This window comes from Aedes albopictus, chromosome 3 (genome assembly GCF_035046485.1).
Source record: "Aedes albopictus strain Foshan chromosome 3, AalbF5, whole genome shotgun sequence".
Classification (NCBI taxonomy): Eukaryota; Metazoa; Arthropoda; class Insecta; order Diptera; family Culicidae; genus Aedes; species Aedes albopictus.
The window spans coordinates 371,169,496-371,189,593 of NC_085138.1; positions in this window are offsets into that span (position 1 = coordinate 371,169,496).

The following is a 20,098-nucleotide window of genomic DNA, read 5'->3' on the forward strand; positions in this document are numbered from 1 at the left end:
TCAGGTTTCAGGGGTTCTTGTTCACTTCTACTTTCAGCCAATTTGCAAGAAATTCTTTTATGAAGTTTTTCAGAAGCATTTCCGGCAGTTCATCCAGGGTTTGCTTCAGAACATTCTCCAAGAATTCCTTCTGAAGTGTTTGCAGAGTTATTCAAGAACTCCTCCAATACCTTTGTCTGCAGTTTCTGTTCGGATTCCTGCAGATATAAACTCAAGGATTCCTTCAGGTTTTTTTTTTCCGAGATTTACTTCAGAAATTCCTCAAGAACGTCGTTTAGAAACCTTTTCAGGGATTTCTTCAGAATATCCTCCAGGAATTTTTCCTTGAATTCCTCCAAAGATTTCTAATAAAATTTGTCTATGAATTCCTCCAGAAGGGGTTCCTTCAGGTATTCCCCAGAGATTCCTACAGGAAGATTACTTCAGAAATTGCTTCAGAGATTTTTTAAGGATTCTCACCAAGAAAAATAAAAAAAAAACAAATTCTTGGAATCTCCAGAGGTATCTCCAAGAACTCCTTTAGAAATTCCTTCAGGGAGTCCTTGAAAAATTTCTCCAGTATTTTTGTATAATTTCATGAAGTAAAAAGGAAAATCTGTACGAATTCTTGGAGGAATTTCTGAAGGAATCCAAGGAGATATTTCTGAAGATACCGCAGGAGCAGTACCATAAAGAAACCTTCTTGATTTTTTTGGGTTCAGTAATTCCTGACAAATTTTTCTCGAAGAAATCCTAGAAGGAGTTACTGAAAAAATTGAGTAATTAAGTCATACCTGGGAACATTGCATGAGAAACTCTTGATGAAATTCATTTAGGAACTTATAAAGAAAAGAGAAATTTCAGGAAGAATCTTTTATCAAAATTCATGGATTTTCTGAAAAAAAAATACTACAAGGAAGTCGTGAAAATTTTTAGGAAATTCTGGAATGCCTAGAGAAACACTTCTCCACAGTATAATAAAAAAATCTCATGAGAAATTTCCAAAGCATTTTATGTAGTATTTTCTAGCGAAGTTTTCTAGATAAATGCCTAAATGCATCTTTGAAAGAAATCCTGGAAGAATTTCCAAGAAATTACAAGGAGGAATACCTAGACGAACTCTTGAAGGAACCTCTGAAGGACCTCTGAAGGAATCTATGTTGGAATCACTAGAAGAATTCCTGAAAAAAAAATCTGCTATTATATTGAACATTGAGTAGGATTGTGAATCTGGTTCTCCGTCGTCGGATTACGCTGAAGGGTGTCTACCGAGAGAATTGTAAAGAAATCACGAAGGATACGAACGAACGCAAATCCTCCAAGAATGCCATACGTAAATTGCCATTAAAATCTTTCAAAGAAAGGTCTTCAAAGTGTTGCAGTAAGAATTGATGATGATAATAAAAAAACATCATGAAAAAGCGTCAGTGACAGCGGCGCACAAGTCTAGTTTCAATGGCTTCAATGGGGGGTTTCAGGGGCGTTCAAGGGGTTTCAGGAGTGTTCCAGAACGTTAAAGGGACGTTAAGGAGGTTTCAGGTGAATTTTAGGTAGTTCAGGGGGGGGGATTCCAGGAGTGTTCCAAGGACTTTCAAAAACTTCAATGTATATTTCTGTGGGATTCCGAATGCTTCAAGGATTTCCCGGGGGTTTCAGGTCGTTTCGGAAGTGTTTCATGAGGTGCATTCCAGGGTATTTCAGGAATGTTTCCAAGGATGTTTCAAAAGATTGCAATGGTTTTCCAAGGGATTTCAGGATCATCTTGCAATTTGGTTCTCTGCACTACCATGGGTGCTTAGGAATGAATGTAAATAGTAAGGTGTTATCAAGGGGTTATAGGGATGTCTTAGGAGGTTTCAGGGGTGTTTTAGGAGGTTCAAGGGCGTTTCAGAGTGTTCATGAGGGTTCCTGGAGCGTTCCAGGGGCTTTCAAGGACTTTAATGGGTGTTTCTGGGGGGTTCCATGAGGTCCCAAGTAGTTCCAGGAGTGTAGGGGATGTTCCAGATGGTTTCAAAGGCTTGAGGAAGTGCATTCCAGGGGATTTCAGGGATGTTTCTAATGATGTCTCTAAAGATAGCAATGACTTTCCAAAGGATTTCAGGAGCATCTTGCAATTTGGCTCTCTACACTACCATGGGTGCTCAGGAGTGAAACTAAATAGTAAGGTGTTATCAAGGGGTCATAGGGGTGTTTTAGGAGGTTTCATGGGCGTTTCAGAGTGTCCATGAGGGTTCCTCGAGCATTCCAGGGGCTTTCAAGGACTTTGATGAGTATTTTCTGGGGGCTTCCGAACGTCCCAAGGGTTGTCCCGGGGATGTCAGGTAGTTTCAGGAGTGTAAGGGGCATTCAGAGATGACATCAAAGGATTTCAGAAGTGCATTCCCGGGAGCATGAGCATGAGCATGAGCATGAGCATAGATGACCGCACAATTCGTAGTTGCTACTCCGTGATTGACCAGAGCAATCGAAATTGCACAAGGAACCAATGAATAGGGCTTGGGACTAGCTTACTATTCTCAATGTACACAGGTCGAGAGCTCTCAACTTTAATAAGGTCAATAACGGCGCCGGCCACGTCCTTACGGTCATCGAGGATGGAAGGGAATGTTAGTAAGACAAACGTTGTTATAAAGACCGCGAATCGCTGCATCTCCACGTTTGTCTCAGGAAGGATTTTTTTGTTAGTAGGGTAAGGTACATTGTCAGTCCGGGAGTCACCTATGGTTGGTGATATGATTTGACAATGGATCAATATACACAAACCGCCGTTAACAACCGACCACTTTTCGACGCAAGAACTAGCCAAAAAGAAAATTCTATCGCGCGTCTCCACTCCACTAGGGAGCAGAAACCTTTAGTCTATTCCACACAGAAATACACTGAACGCGAATCACTTGTCGGCGCCCGGATTTTTTCTCGACCGGCGAACCCGAAGTAACATTTTTCACTCTTTTGTGTAAATGCAAAAAATGAAAGAAAATATTTATTATCAACTAAAAGTGTATTCGAAACTAGCGCCGAAGGGAAGCGAAAAATTCGGAACCGACTCGAACCACGGCGCGCGCACACTCGTCCCGTCGTCGGAGCCCCGCAGAGAGAAGAGGAAAAAAAATCGCAAAAATCTAGCAAAGCGAGCGCGCGAAACTTTGCTGCTGCCGAACTACCGCACACTACTGACTGCTTGGCGTCCCGTCGTCGGAGCCCCGCAGAGGGAAGAGGAAAAAAAAAATCGCAAAAATCTAGCAAAGCGAGCGCGCGAAACTTTGCTGCTGCCGAACTACCGCACACTACTCTGAAAAAAATTGTTCTTCGCATATGGTCAAATCTTAACCGTTGCGTGGTTATTAAACTTTCCATGTTTTTGATTATTACTGCTTTAACTGACTATAACTTGATAATGGTCAAACTTATCGCAGTGTTCTGACCCTCATTCGAAAGATTATTGAATTTTCTATCAAATGGCATCCCTGAATCGATTGGCTCAGTTCAACAACTAAGTTCTCCAGAGCAAATAGCTCAAAAGTAGTATGTTTCAATTTGTTTCTGTCAATTATCCTGAAAAACGCGTAATAAATCAAAACTCCCTCCTAGGCAAAGTTGTGGCCCCTGTTTCACTCTACAATTCGTTTTTGACACCAAACTTCTATCTCCTATCGCTTTCTTGCAATTTCGATTTAAGCATCGCATTTCAGGTCATAAATTTGTAACTGTCAAGGTAAGCACTTTTTTGCGCACTGTGCCGCACATTTAAATCGAAATTGCAAGAAAACGATAAGAGCCAGAAGTTTTGTGTCAAAGAACGAATTGTAGAATAGAACAAGGGCCACAACTTTGCCTAAGAAAGAATTTTAATATATTACGCATGTTTCAAAGATAATTGACAAAAACAAACCCAAACATACTACTTTTGAGGTATTTGCTCTAGAAAACTTAGTTATCCAACTAAACAAATCGATTCAAAGATGCCATTTCATAGAAAATTCAATAATCTTTCGAATGAAGGCAAAAAAATGCGATAAGTCCGACCATTCTAAAGTTATTGCAATAATTCTGCTATTCTGCTATTATCAACGCATCCCCTGGCTTTCGCCCATCTGCGTTGTCTTTTCACTAGGCAATACGTCTACCAATTGATGTTTATGGGCTTGCCGGACCAAGTCATGTAGCTAAGCCAAACACCCCACCTACAACTGTTGGGTAGGCACCATTGTCCCGCCCACTGGTCTTTTACAGCTAGTTGTAGGTGCATGTGTGCGTGTAAGTATTGGTGTATGTGTGTTAGTGTTGGTGTATTGTAGGCGCCAACTCGTTCTAATCCACTCTGATTGCTAACACCCTATTGAACCATTACCCTCAAATCTGGCAATCTATGAAATAGAATGAGTTGAGCGCCTGGAATAATAGTCAGGTAATCAAACAAGGAATATTAAAGGAATATTAAAGTGAAGATACAATGAAGCAACGCCCCGAACCTCGAGAGCACAAACCCCAAGAACCAAATGACAGGCTGCGTGAACAGTCGATCGACTGACAACCACCAGTGAATAACCAATCGAGCAAACCCTCCAGCACAAACCGTCAGCTCTCTCGACCTGCGCCCAACAAATCCGAGGCACGGCCCAGCCACAGCTTCACCTTAAAACCTAAATCTAGATTGAAGATCACAATACTTCCCAAGTAACCACGCAGCTCGGGCCGCAAATCACGCACAACACGTCACAAATGAGACAAACACTACCCCGCCCGTACAACCGAAACCGATCTAGGGTAGAGAAGGGTCTCTTTCCACTACAACCCCGACTCAACTTCACCCACAGGGAGCGCACCCCACACACACACTGCACTCATGCATCCATCACGACCCGAGCCGCACGGTCACCTGGGTTGCTTCTATCTGCATGACCTCACCCAACCCGTAACGCAGAGTTTAAATCCCTCTCTTGCATTACAAAGCAGTCCCTCTTCCCAAAGTATGTGCGTGGTATAAATGAGATTATAAAGCTGAAGAAATCGTCACCAACACAACCGCCAACAATGAGCACTCAATGGTGTCGGCAGAATCAATGACGACCTCCTCAGTCCCAAACCCAATTATCCTACACTACCCAAGTAACCACAATGCTGAAGCCGTACGCACTGCACGTACGAAGTACATACAGACCTACCCGCACCGCCTAAACAAACCACCTAGGCCGAACACAAGCGAAAAGCGGCGCCACCACTGTTAAACCACGACTATGCCAGTAGGTATAATCGCAATTCAGCAATCGTAGATCCATTCCCCGCTCCTACTCAGCCCTAACGATCCATAGCAATGCTTGTCAATATATGCACCCCACATACGCAACCCCCACAACCCAGCAGTATGGTCACTTGAGTATCCCTGGGATTTTGATTACATGATGGTCAGGGATCACAGCCATCAAAACGTTCCACACTTTGCCAGGGCTTGCGACCTGTAACCATGATGATTTCCGCAATGGGAAACCATGATGGCTAGCGGTGTGCAGAAGTGCATTCCCGGGATGTTTCAAAAAATTGCAATGGCTTTCCAAAGGATTTCAGAAGCGTTTCAGGGTTTTTCAGGGGCAGTTGCAGGGGATTCCGGGAGGATTAAGGGGTGATCATGATGTTAGTGAGATTCAGAAGTGTTTTGGGAGATTTCCAAGGATTGCATAGGCGTTCGGAAGAATTTTAGGTGGTTTCAAGGGCTTTTATATGGGTTTCAGGGGTGTTCCAGGAATCTGAAAAGGTTTCAGGAGTTGTATTAAGGGGTGTTCCAGATGAAACGAGGTGAGGGCGTATTAGAGGGTTCCATTAGAGAGTTTCAGGGATGTTCAGAGAGGTTTCAGATGGTTTTCTGGGTTTTATGGGACGTATCAGGGTATACAAATCAAAGAGTTTCAGAAGGTTTCTGTTGCGTTCCAAACCCCCCTAAAATCACCCGAAATGCCCTTAAAACCTGATTTGTGTATGGTGGCCCCTGAAAGGCATCTTGCCTGCCCAGAGGTAGGACGTGCAAGTAATTTTTATTTACCTTCATCATTTTCAATCAACCAATACATGTCATTCACATGCAAACAATAGTAATACGGCAAACATTGGATTCTGCATGGTGTGAGGAGCATCTGTCTTCTTCTTCTTCTCTACGGCTCAACGTTCCAACTAGAACTTGGTCTGCCTCGCTTCAACTTAGTGTTCTTTGAGCATTTCCACAGTTATTAATTGAAGGGCTGTCTTTGCCTGCCATTGCCTGAATTTGTATATTGTGAGGCAAGAACAATGATACACTATGCCCAGGGAGTCGAGAAAATTTTCCCTACCGGAACGGGAATCGAACACACCGTCTCCGGATTGGTGATACATAGCCTTAACCACTAGACTAACTGGCAACAGCAAGTATAAACACCGACTAATAAATACCTTGATTTGGTATACCAGCTATGGCACAAATTTCTCAAATGGAGGAGAACGTGCCTCTGGAGCCGACCTACTGATACCTGAACCAGCTATGGTGATGGGTTGAAAGACAACCAAGAAATTGCGGTGGGTGTAAAGAGAAACCGTGTTGTAGGAATCTAGACTGTAGTGCCACATTTTTTTCCTGTCAATAGCCCCTATACACAGGTACCCATCTGTAAACTTTATTAAAAGTTAATCTTCCTGAATAGCTTGAATCCCTAACAGTATGTACCATCTACCCCCGTTGGTTTGACCTCATCTAATCTGAACACTTTTTAATTTGACCTCCTCTAATCTTCACAAAAATGTATCCCGTTGGTTTGCATGAGGTGTCGTTCAAACCAACGGGGATAGACGGTACAATTACAGCATCTAATATGAGATTGAAAACCACTTTTCGCACTACACTCCAACCCAGTCAGTTCAATGACACACACCCGCAGCAACCGTACCCCATCAGGAGGTACTCAACCCATCTCCGATTTTCAAATTTCCATCTCGTTCGCCATCATCCCCACACAAATATGTTTCAATTAACCTAAACAGCATCCAATTTCCTGCGGAGCAAATTCAATATTTTCTCCCGCGGGACTGCCATGCCGCTCGCTCGGCTCGACCCCCCATGCTGCTTCCCTACTGACTGGCTGCTGCCGCAGCCGCCGGCCACCGCCAATCGAAATCGAAACGTCGATCCACGGGCACAATAGGTCTGCGAGGGAGCACCAGAAGAGGGAAACCGAGAGGGAATAATGTAGAAAACATTCAAAAGCACTAAAATTCAAGTTGCGCGCGCGGGATGCCAATCCGAAGAAAGAAGTCCCAACCAAGAAAAAAACGGTCGATTTGGATTGAACGGGCGGTCGACTGGTTGCGATGGGCTCTGTGCTGTTTGGAAGTATGGTGCTTCTCAGCAAAAGCATCATCACCACCGCAGCGTCGTCGTCATCGATGGACCGGCCAAGCCGTTTCACGATTCGAGTTTCCCGTCCGAAACAGAACCCTGCTTTTGGTAGCAGGCAGGTAAAGTCCACTTTTGGAGTGCGATTTGGTATGTTCCAGTCCAGAGAGGGGCTTCGAACGATTCGAAGATGATGATGATGATGATGGTGATCATCACTGATCAGCGCATGCGGATGCGACTCAGCGCACACACCGAGAGCAAGTTTCGCTCGAGATGGACTAAAACACTATTATTGTAATTATTTCATAATCTGTAATTTGTACGATCAAATATCAAATCGCTTTGGCTTATGGATGGATGGTCGGTCGGACCCCCCTCATAACGGCCGCGGCCGGGCGATCGTGCCGCGCGTTTCGAGGAGATTTCCGACGGAGCCATAAGCTGCTGCTGTGAGTGGAGAATGCGTGTGGTTTCGACACAGTGGGAAAATGACTGGGATTTTTGTTATCGTGGACGTATACGTTGCTTCTGTGGCGTTCTACTTGGGTTACGTGCGATTTTAGCAAAGACCTTGAGAGGTTCCTGTATGGTTCGATATATTGGGCAACAATTTTGCACACTCATTACCCGTAAATGGACTGCTAAGGGCGCTGACATTCACTACATTTCGATACTTTTATCGATGGCTGTATAGAATATGGAAATGTGTTGGCTGTTCAAGCTGAATCGATAATCGTGCGAATATTCGATTAGAAGTATCACGGTACTTCCCGTGATAGCTGAGTCGGCAGTGGCCAGTCTATACTTCGACCAGCATGCTGCAATTCTGCGTAGACAGATTTGTAAGATACTTCGCCATTCCTGGAGTTGGCCCAGAACAATACAATTTTGTTTGACGACATGACTCCTAACTATTCCAGTATTGTTTGTGCTCAGCTACCGCTCAGGTGTCAATATGAAGCTTTACCCAACACTTAGATGCTGGAATAGCTGGCTCATGGTCAGTGAAGTCATGTGAGGCTCCTGTGTGAGCTAACTCATCAGCTAATTCATTTCTAGCTGTGGAAGAATGGTCAGGTATCCATACAAGGTGCACAGCGTTTGCTGAATTCAGCTCCTCGATTTGAGTTCGTCAAGCGATCTTCGACCTAGAGTTGGCCGTAGCAAGCGCTTTATTTAATAGCAGCCTGGCTATTTGAATATAAATAAATTATTTTGCCCATAACGTGCTGAAATGCTGATTGCACTCCGCAATCTGAAGAGCAAAGATTTCGGCCTGAAAAACGGATAAGTGATTAGTGAGTAAGACTTATGTTGCCTTAGCTCACGAGAATATACACCAGCACCAACTCGACCTTCGAGAAGGGAGGTATCATCGTTACATACGATGCCGTCTGAAAAACTCTTGTCCACAAAGCCAGATGTCCACTCTTCCCGGGAAGGGAATTTCGTGGAAATTGTCCTATATGGAAAATAACAAGCAATTGTAAGATCACATAGAGCAAGGAGCACTTTGTCCCAATTCACCAAAAGTGGAAACAACGAGTTATGAGTTGATCTGCGGTTCACAGGACTTTCCTCTAGTAAACCGGGTACCCATAGACGATAAGTGCAAGAAAGTGCTTTTTGTTTGAGACAAATGTGTAGTGAGGCAACGTCAAAGAGAACTTCGAGCGCTGCCGTGGGAGATGAAGAGAACGCTCCAGACATCGCCATTAGGCACATCCTTTGTAGATGGCCTAATTTTGATTGGACCGTTCTCCCTTCGCCCTTTTGCCACCACACAAGACATCCATAGGCCAATATTGGTCGAACAACAGTTGTATAAATCCATTTGATGTATTTGGGTTTTAGACCCCAAGTTGTACCAAAAGTACGCCGGCATTGCCCGAAGGCCATACAAGCTTTCTTGATTCTGAACTCAATATGAGGTGTCCAGGAAAGCTTGGAATCAAGAATGACTCCAACGTACTTTACCTGTTCAGTCACATCGATTTCAGAATCAAAGAGACGCAATGGTCGAACGCCATTACGGTTTCGCCTTTCCGTAAAAAGAATAATAGATGTTTTACTCGGATTTATCGAAAGGCCATATTGGCGACACCAACCCTCAACTACCTGAAGGGCGTTTTGCATCAGGTCGAAAAGGGTGCTGATGCACATACCAACTAACAATGTTAGGCAGTCGTCGGCAAAACCATAAGTAGGAAAACCGCTATTATTGAGTTGCCTCAATAGCGTATCTGATACGAGATTCCACAAAAGTGGTGATAAGACTCCCCCTTGGGAGCATCCACAAACACTCAGATTCCTAATCCCTGCTAGACGCAATGTCGAGAAGAGTTATCGGTTTTTGAGCATTTGGTGAATCCAATTGGAAATCATTGGAGATATACCATGACCCCGTGCGGCTTCCAATATGGCATCGAAAGGCACGTTGTCAAAGGCACCCTCGGTATCTAAGAAAACACCCAAGCAGGATTGCTTTTGCGCGAATGCCTTCTCGATATCGTAAACAACTTTGTGTAAAAGAGTCACAGTGGACTTACCAGATTGGTAGGCATGTTGGTTCACATGAAGAGACACGTTGGCCAGATGAACATCACGGATGTGATGATCGACAATGCGTTCTAAGCATTTCAGAAGAAAAGAGGTCAAACTGATAGGTCTGAAACTCTTTGCTTCTTCATACGACGCACGACCCAGTCTTGGAATAAACTTCACAGTAATATCCCGCCAAGATTTGGGAATATACCCTGTAGCAAAACTGCAAACAAGTATTTTTAAAACATGTTTGAAACAATCAAATCCCTTCTGAAGCAAAATAGGATAAATCCCATCTGCCCCAGGAGATTTGAAAGGAGCAAAGCTATTAAGAGCCCACTCAATCGATTCTATAGTTACAATACTCCGAGCCGAAGCTAAAGAATCATAAATACAAGAAAAGACATCAGGATCATCCGAAGATGTAATATCCACACATCCAGGAAAGTGTGTGCTGAATAAGCATTCCAGAACCTCCTCATCAGAGGAAGTCAGATCGCCATTTGGCAAACGAAGTTCGTTCACCCGGAAATCCTTAGATTTCGCAAGGATTTTGTTTAACCGACAGACTTCACTCAAGCTGGAAACATTTGTACAAAGGTTTTTCCAGCCGGATCGTTCTGCAGACCGGAGAGCTTTCCTGTAGGCCTTGCGAGCCGACCTGAAAGCTTCCAAACCAACCGAACGTCGTCTGTTCCAACTCTTTTTACATTGTTTCCTTTGTTTCGCCAGATCAGAGTTCCACCAAGGGGTTCCTCTTGTGATCTTCACAGGCCGTAGAGGCATGCTTCTTCAAAAGCTTCCATGATGGTCAGATAAAGATTCTTTATCTGACACATGCCAATTGGTCAGCTCGTGGCTATTTCTACCAGAGCAAAGCGTTATGTCTAACACTTCCTCTCTAGCGGATATCATAAAGGTTGGGCGGTTGTCTGAGCTACCCCAGGTGATATGGTGATCATAAGCATCACTGCCATTAATTAGCGGAAGGCATTTTGAAGTGCAGTATGCGATGACTTTTTTGAAAGCATCCGTAGGGGATGGTTCATCATGCGGTAAATACACCGAATAAATAGACGTATTTCCTGTTGAGGTTTCCAACACATACATCAAATGTGATAGCACAAACATCTCTGGTGGTTAGTTCAGAGCAACTATTGCGTTGTTGACAAGCACACAGGCTCAAGGCATGACACGCGAATTTGCCATTTCATGTTTACTGAAAGTAGCAAACACCGGGTTCACAAGGTTTCCTAGATAGAAATTCCTCTTACGAAAGTAAGGTTCTTGTACTAAGGCCACTTGGCCTGTACCATTTTGCATAAGTCTGCAAAGATTGATCGCAAAAACAGCACAACAAAGAGCAACAACAAAAAAAACAGATCGGTATCGATTGGAAAACGTCAAAGGCGAGGGAATGTTTATTCCTTCTGATTTTTCCAGGGAAGTTTCTTCTCAGATTCCTCCCAGAGTTTTTTTTTTCAAAGATTCATTCAGGAGCACCTTCGGAGTTTGGTCTAGGGGTTCTTTCTAAGATTTCTCTAGAGGTTTCTTCGAGGAATCCCCAGGTGTTCCTGCTGAAATTACTCCAGCAGTTTCTTCTGAGAATCCACAAGACGTTACTCCTTGAAAAATTCCATAAGACTCTTGAAGACATCCGAAAAGGAAGGAGTGAATTCCGGAAGAAATTACAACTAAAATTCCCAGAAGGATGAATCTTTGAAGGAACTCTTGGTTAAATCACAAAAGCAACATCTGGTCAATTTTGGAAAAAAAATTGAGAAATCCCAGAAGGAACTCCGTAGAGGAACTCATGAGGGAATCTTCGAAGGAGCTTCTGGAGGAATCCAAGAAAGACTCTAAGAATCTCTTTGAGGAATCTCAGAAAGTATTCCTTGAAAAATCACTGAATGAATGTTGTCTACATGTCATGTTGTCCTCATTATTTTCAGTCGAGTTCACCAGCCGTAGAAAGCATTTAAAAAAACACATATTTGCAGCGCGCTAGTGTATTAGGAGAGATTCACAGTTCACAAACTTAAACTTCTATCGTTGGGAAAAGCTGGTAATGACATTTGTACGTTGAATGAGCGATTCGTACAAAGAAACAAGGTATATTCAGTGTGAGAATAATGTATCTTTGTTCCTGGAAAAATGATAGAAATTACTAATGGATGAAAACAAATCCAAGGTAATAATTGTCATGCCCAGGTAACAATTTGATGCTGTACAAACGTTTTTCCAACGATTTTTTAGCAGCCTTCATTTGAACAAAAGCTGAGCAATACAGGTAGAATCCTTTATTCGGCCCCCAAACATCTAGTTTTGGTGATTGTTGAACACCACCCAAATGTTGAACAGTTTCTGAAAATGCTATTATAAATTTAACTTAAGTAATTTTCCATCAACGTGAACGTATGAGGTAGATGCGTATACATGTGTGTCATGATATTGCTCCATTGAAGTTACAAAATTATACATATGTTACGTTAAAAATATCGATTCAAAGTTTTGTACCGCTGATGACACGAAAACTGCACAGTTCTTAAGATTAATTTTAAGAAATTGTTGTTACGAAATAAGCTTTGCTAGCAAATCGACCATAAATATTAAAGTTACACCATAGTTACAAGAACTGAAGAACTGGAAGGATGTCCTTAACAGTTTAACATTGTTTAAAATCACATTTTCATTGTAATTTCATTAAAAAAAAAAAAAAATCATTATGCATCTAGGATCAACTTGTTGAACACTGGCATAACCTAGTACAATGTTAGCATGACTGCCATATTTTTTTCACTTTACCTAGCCGTGCATTTCATGGGGTTGCAAAGATGTTCCAGGTATGTTCCAGGGGTGTTTCAGAGGGCTTCAGGAAGGTTTCAGGGGGTTTCAATGGGTTTCGAGCGCGTTCCAGAGGTGTTCCAAAGGGATTCATAATGCTAAGAAGGTCCCAGCAGTATTTTAAGGCGTTCCAGGGGGGGGGGGGTTCAGGAGCGATCCACAGGTTTTCAAAGGATTTCATTGCAAAGGATTTCGTTCACAGGGTCGTTCCTGGGGTGTTATAGTGTGTTGAATGGATCCCATGGGTTTCCAGGAGTGTTTCAGGGGCTTTCAAAGGCGTTATTTTCTTCAGTCGTTTTCGCTTCTAGTTAAATCTTATTGGTCGTTTTTTTTATATTTAGTTATGCTTAAAACGATTTCAGTCCACTAGAGCCCTCTTCAAATGGGGAGCGATTCTTTGGGAACGTTCATAAATTACGTCACGCGTTTAACGGGGATGGGAGGGGGTTCAAAAAAGTGTGACGACCCATACAAAAGTTTCAGAGGTCTCATCCAAAATGGACAATTTTTCAGTGACGTAATTTCTGAACGCTCCCTCATTTGGATGAATTGTCACTCAAATGACTTACTGGGCACAAAACACGAAAAACCCGGAAAAAATTCCGCCAGATCAAAAAATTGTCGAATGTCGGGTCAAAGTCGGGTCAAATTTTATCAAATGTTTGACCACTGTTGGACTCACATCGGATAACTGTTGAGTCTATGTTGGTTTTGGTGGCCAAAATTAAAACAGGTCAATGATAGGTTTATGTCGGGTTATACGTCATCAATTACGAACAAAGCTTGAACCGTTCAACAATTAGCGAGAATCGTCCAACATTAGGATGAGCTAGCTTTTGGAAGCGTTGAACATTTAGGTTACAGACTTCCCATACAAATCAGGCAAACATGTCTAAAGGTCCTATCTACAGAAGAGAGGCTCTCTTTGGTTTCCCTCTCTTTCGTTAATATCTCAGCTGTTGTATTATAATTGTCTCCTTGTATTGAATGATGGTCAAAACAATCGTCTTTTGATTTGTACTGCAAAAATAGTTGAAAAGTGTACCATTACATTGAAATAATTGAGCATGAGCATGAGCATTGGTGACCGTACACTTCGTAGTTGCTACTCCGTGATTGACCAGAGCTGGCGGAATTGCACAGAGAACCAACGGATGGGGCTTGGGATTAGCACACCTTCCTCAATGTACACGTTCCGAGAACTCATTTTTTTTGGGTCAATAACGGCGCCGGCCACGTCCTTACGGTCAACCGGGGAAGGGAAGGAATGTTAGTTTGACAACCGTTGCTTCTAGAGGTTGTATGTACTACTGGACCCTCCACAGTTATCACGGGAAGGAGGTTTTGTTAGTAGGGTGGGATCGTTACATAGATCAGGATTCACTTTGGTAAGCGATGTGATCCATGTAACCGTGAGCATACACAAAACACATACATACATTCAATTGTGTCACCTCACAGTTTGGAAGAATGGTGAGACCTTGAAAACTCTAAGTAGGAATTAAGATATTGTCTTATGAAATGAGAGAGATATTGCGTCACCACGCAATTAAGAGGACTGGTGAACCAATATGCAATGTTTATTATTTATTCCTTGACCTGACTAAAAGTGTAACTAACAGGCCCACGTATGATTAATAAATTACAATTACAATTACAATGTTATGTACTCGCTTCTAGTACCATGGACTCAATATATTGTAACAAAAATATGTGCCGACACCATCTATGTCGGACCGCGCAAATTAGGGGAAAAAAATACTGTAACACACCTTAACACACAATACTGTGGTCAGCAGCTTATAGTGGCGAGCTGTACAATAATATGTATAGGGAAATTTCATTGAAAACTAAATCAATACCGAGAATTTAGGCCGACACTAGAAGTGACGAACTTTGAAATGCTTGTTGCGTAAATACACGAAAGATGGGTACCCAGCTGTCAAAAGCTATTTGATTAAAGGTTGAACAACTGATGATTAATTCTGCATGATGCTGTTTGTTTTAAAGCTGGTTACATAGATGAATAATATTCTATTCTACTTGATAATTACTCATCTATGAATTGCTGATTGAAGAGGTCGAACAAGCCATACTTCAGACCAGCAGATGTCATTGTGTTCAACAACTGACACCATTAACCAGCATTTTTTTAGCTAACACTGTCACTGTTCAGCATTCATTGTTACTTGGGTTTTACTTGGGATTACTCATAGAATACTGAAAGAATGTTCACTATGAAAAAAAGCCCTGGAAAACCAGACATTATTAGAGCTCCCAGACAAATCCATCAAAATTTTCTGTAATAATTATGTACTCGCGAGCCTCATCAAAGCTTCACTAAGCTATTTATAATTCGTATTAGAATTTATTCAGAGACTACTTAAAATATTTGTCCGGGACTTTTCTACGATTTTTTCGAACCTCTACGAGAATACCTTCAAAACTATCGTCAAACTTTCCCGTAGTTTTTTTTTTTAATTTTTCAATATAAATTTCAGCATTAAAAAAACCGATTACTGTTTAAAATTATAGATTTGAACAAAAGAACGCTTCAATTCACAGTACAGATCGGACTCGATTATCCAGAGTTGGGTTCTGAAACTTCCCAAGTATATATCTAGCGCACGGAATGCTACGTCAAGCTGATTTTTTTTTACAATTTGTCTAACCAACTTTGATTAGTCATCAGTGAAAATTTGTACTGCATTCCGTTCGCTAGATGTATGCTTGGGAAGCTTCAGAACCCGACTCCGGATAATCGATAATCTTTCCAATGAACTGTAAATTAACCTTCCGTATGCTTTCGCAGTCGACTAAGAATGTAGGAATTAGTTTCTTATTGCTTTGCTTTGGAACTCGGATTCTTTAGTACTTCATTCAGACGGCGTTCTTTCTCCAATTGAACGTATTTACATGATTAGAGAGAAGAAAGTTAGATACAAAATTGTATCTGGAGAGACGAACCAACCAAGGGCTGAAAGTCTCTGAAATAAAGACAAATCAATCAATCAAATTGTATCTGAGTGAGTGTTTACTATGCCTGTTTGTAAGTTGAACGAACGATTGTGGATAATGAAACGAAATGTATGTATATCCTCAGTGGAAGGTTGTTCCCATTTTATGTTTGCTGCCACGGAAGAAGAGCTGAGCCATGTATCTTTGATATAAACTTCCTTGAAAATGAAAAAATCCGCATCTTCAATTGCGTAATTTCACTGAATAAACTAACTATCACTGCAGCAATCATTACATCTCTCAAAACAATAGTCGACAAGTTGGGCTTGTTGTATAGGCTAGGGGTAAAGCCGACATCCGCCAACGTAAATCTAACTTCAAATTAGTCGAGCCGCGCTGTCAATAACAATCATAATTCAGATCGACCTTCGCCGTTTTCTCGATAAATCAAATCTAACAAAAAAACCTACGTATCTTCACACGTATGTCGAAATCGAAATCTTCGGCAATTCGGCACGGCTCTTGGGGGATCCTCCCGTGTGTGCTGTGACCACCAACGGATCAACCAACTATTAAAACTAATAATCCTACGACTGGCCGGACCCAAGTTTGAAAAGGTCCAAGATCGGCCCCATGTCGTCGTAGTCGTCGCTCGTAGACAAACATTGTGTACACTACCAGTAGTTCGCACAGTCCACATCACATCATCATCGTGCACGACACACGGCGCGGCGGAGGGCAATTTGAACACCTATATAATTAGCCAGTGTGAACTACCTGCGCAATCCTGTAGTCTGCAGCTGCGCCATATGTCGTGCTGGCTTCTTAGGCCTGCGACTGCGACTGAGGGTGTTGCAGCAATTAAGTGTTGCATTTTTATGGTTTAGCTTTAGCACATCACATCACATCGCGATCTTTGATGCGCGGGGGTTTGATCGATCGAATGAACGAACGATCGTACGAACGGTGATTGTTGGTGGACGCTTCACAGCTGCTGTGCTGCGCTATGGGTCGTCTCGTCATCATCATCATCAGCAGCAGCAGCAGCAGCTAACAGGGACTTGGAGCTCCTGATCGATCACAAAACGCAACGATTGACGGACCCTGATAGACTGCCCGATTGAAGAGATGTATCAAATGTGGTAATAAGTTTTTTTTTTATCAGTTTCATACAACGAAATAAGGCGATCGAGATCCATTCAATTTTGATCTTCGGTGGATTTATTGGTGAGCTCGTTCCATATCACTTAAAATTGAAATGCATGTATATTTTTTTTTATTAAAAAAGAATTTTTATGTTTTAATCTAACAAATATTTCAAGAATCGTAGAGTCATTTCTAATTTTTTTTTTCAAGTTGTTTTTTTAATAATTTACAGTAATTATACGGATTCAAGAACAGTCAATTGGCAGGCAGCTCTTAATTAATAGTTCTGACTGGTAGTTTTCAGAAATTATTTGAATAATTTCTAAATTATTTACAGAAACTGTTATCCACCCCAACTCGGGATGTGGTGACTTTTGCTAGCGATGGTGGCTGATGATGATCAAATATTTTATTTACAGTCAATTAGGCAAGCAAGCGACCGTAATTGCGTTGCATAAATAATCGATAATGGTGTTGTTGAATCATCATCATCATCAGATGAAGTGGCAAATTGCAGCGGCGCAAGGATCGCATCGAGGGATGTTGATAGTATTTTTTTTTTGTTTTCACGCGCGCGAATTAGCCACTAAATGACGTGATTCCTTTACCCGCTTCTTGCCGTTTTCTGATGAAAATGCAGTAAGGTGAAAGTGACTAACGTCAAGACGCAACAATGTCTCCTTGATGAAGGTTCCTCAAAAAAGCACGAAACAACAATAGAGCCCGAAGAAACCCAAGCGGTATAATAGGCATATCGTGCTGATGATCATCATGCGAGAGGGTTTCAAATTTGCAAGTCAGACGTATGCGAATGCACTTGAGCGCTTCCGGAGCTTGTTAGAGGTTTATTTGGTAGTTCGAGCTCCAAGTTAGTGCAGTGGCACATGGCTGGTTTGAAATGCACGGAAACGGACGAAACTAGTTAGGAATGGCCTTATTGGATTGGATGCAGATTGCTTAGAATGGCAGGTTTTAACACACATTCTTTTTCTTGGCATAATGTCCTAACTGGACCAAAACGGGCTTCACTTGGTGTAGTTTGCGAGAATCTCCATATAGAATCGACGTAATCCCATCGAGATTAAGTCTTTATGTTTCTTTTCAGGAATGAAAAACCCTCTAATTAATCCACCGAGCGGTGATGGCGCCTTTCTCGTGCCTTCGAAAACCCATTTCAAGAAAACTTAAGTGACATGTTGATAAATATCGCACTTTCATACGTTTAACGGATACCCATTTCATGGCACCAGAAATCATATCGTTTTTCTGATTCATGATATTTGAGTCTTAATCTCTTGAAAAAAAGCTGCAATCTTGAATTTTGAGCCGCCCTTTTGAATTTAAGTCCGGCATCTTGGAAATTCTGGTCGCCATTCTTGAACTCCAGACTTCTTTCCCATACCAGATATGCCCATATTGAATGGTTTTAGAGCCCAAAACTTAATTAAATAGCCGCAATCATGACTTTTAAGACGCCATCTTTAGTATTCTGGTCACTCCTAGAACTCTGGTTGTCTTCCCCATACCAAATATACCCATATTGAATGGTTTTAGAGCCTAATTCTCTATTAAACAGTCGCCATCTTGAATGTTGAGCCGCCGTCTTGGATATTCTGGTCGCCATTTTTCAACTTCGGACATCTTGCTCATGCCAAATATACTCATAATGCATTATTTTAGAGTGAATAGCCGCCATCTTGAATCTGAAGTCGCCATCTTGGGTTTAGGACTGTCATCTTTGATATTCTGGTCGCCATGTCTGGACTCCGGACATCTTACTCATGGTATATATAGGTATATTGCATGGTTTTAGAGCCTAAAACTTCATTAAACAGTCACCATCTTGAATTTTGAGCCACCATATTGGATTTTAGACCGCCATCTCTGATATTCTGGTCACTATTTTTGGAGTCTAGACTTCTTCTCTTGCTCCTTGCCCATAAAAAACCTACCCATATTGCATGGTTTAGGTTTATGGTTTATGGTTTATGGTTTATGGTTTATGCCACAAAAGTTCAGCCTATTGGACGCAGTGGCTTAATTTCCCCAACAGGGGAGGAAAAAATAACAAAATAAAAAAATGGTTTAGGTCCTAAAACTCCATTAAACAGTCGCCATCTTGAGTTTTGAGACGCCATCTTGGATGTTTTGGTCACCATCTTGGATATTTTAATCGTCATTTTTGGACTGTAGACATCTTCCCCATACCAAATATATCCATTTTGCATCTTCAACCAGCCTAGAAGTCCAGTAAATAACTGCCATCTTGAATTTAAAGCCGCCATTTTGGATTTTAGACCGCCATCTTGGATATTATGGACGCCATGTTTGGAATCCAGACTTATCATACCAAATACACCATATTGCATGCTTAAAGAAGCTAAACCACCATTAAACAGCCACCGTGTTGAATTTGGAGCGGCATCTTGTATATTAGACCGTCATCGTGGATATTGTGGTACCATGTTTGGACTCCGGAAGTCTTCCTCATACCAAATATACCCATATTGCATGGTTTTAGAGCCTAAAACTCTATTAAACAGCCGCCATCTTGAATTTGGAGCTGCCATCTTGAATATTCGACTGCCATCTTGAATTTTGGGCCAGCATCGTGGAATTTCAGGTCTCCAGTGTTGATTTCTGCACAAAATTTGTCAACCATGCTAAAGGTAATAAAAATCGCCGCATTTTGAAGGGTCTTGGTTCAGTGTTGTATACGGCCAGTCTGGTCCGGATCACTGAAGTGGTCATAACTCCGGAACGCCTTGATCGATTCCGGTTCGATTCGAGCTACAATCCGGAAAATCGACCAATGGGAAGTGCCTTAATAATGACTGAACTCTTTTTTGTGCACAGACATACATACATACGCACATACATACACACATACAGACATCATCTCAATTCGTCGAACTGAGTTGATTGGTATATGTGACTGGACCCTCCAAGTCTTCTATCGAAAATTCGGTTTTTGAGTGAACATATAGCCTTTCAGTACACTTCGGTGTGCGAGAAAGGCAATAAGATTATCCTAAACGCTATTTTTCAATCTAAAAAGAAGGGAGAAAAATGAATATAAATAAAAATTGTTAATCCTTTGAAGCCGGATCTTTTCCAATCGTTATTATGGAGTTTTTTCTACATTTTCATGTAGTTTTGGTGGTCAATAGCATAAAAACGGTAGAATCTTATTATGCAGAATATATGTTTCTGGATATCCTAGGTCATCCAAACTGTTCTAGAGTTTAGATCCTAAAGTCTATG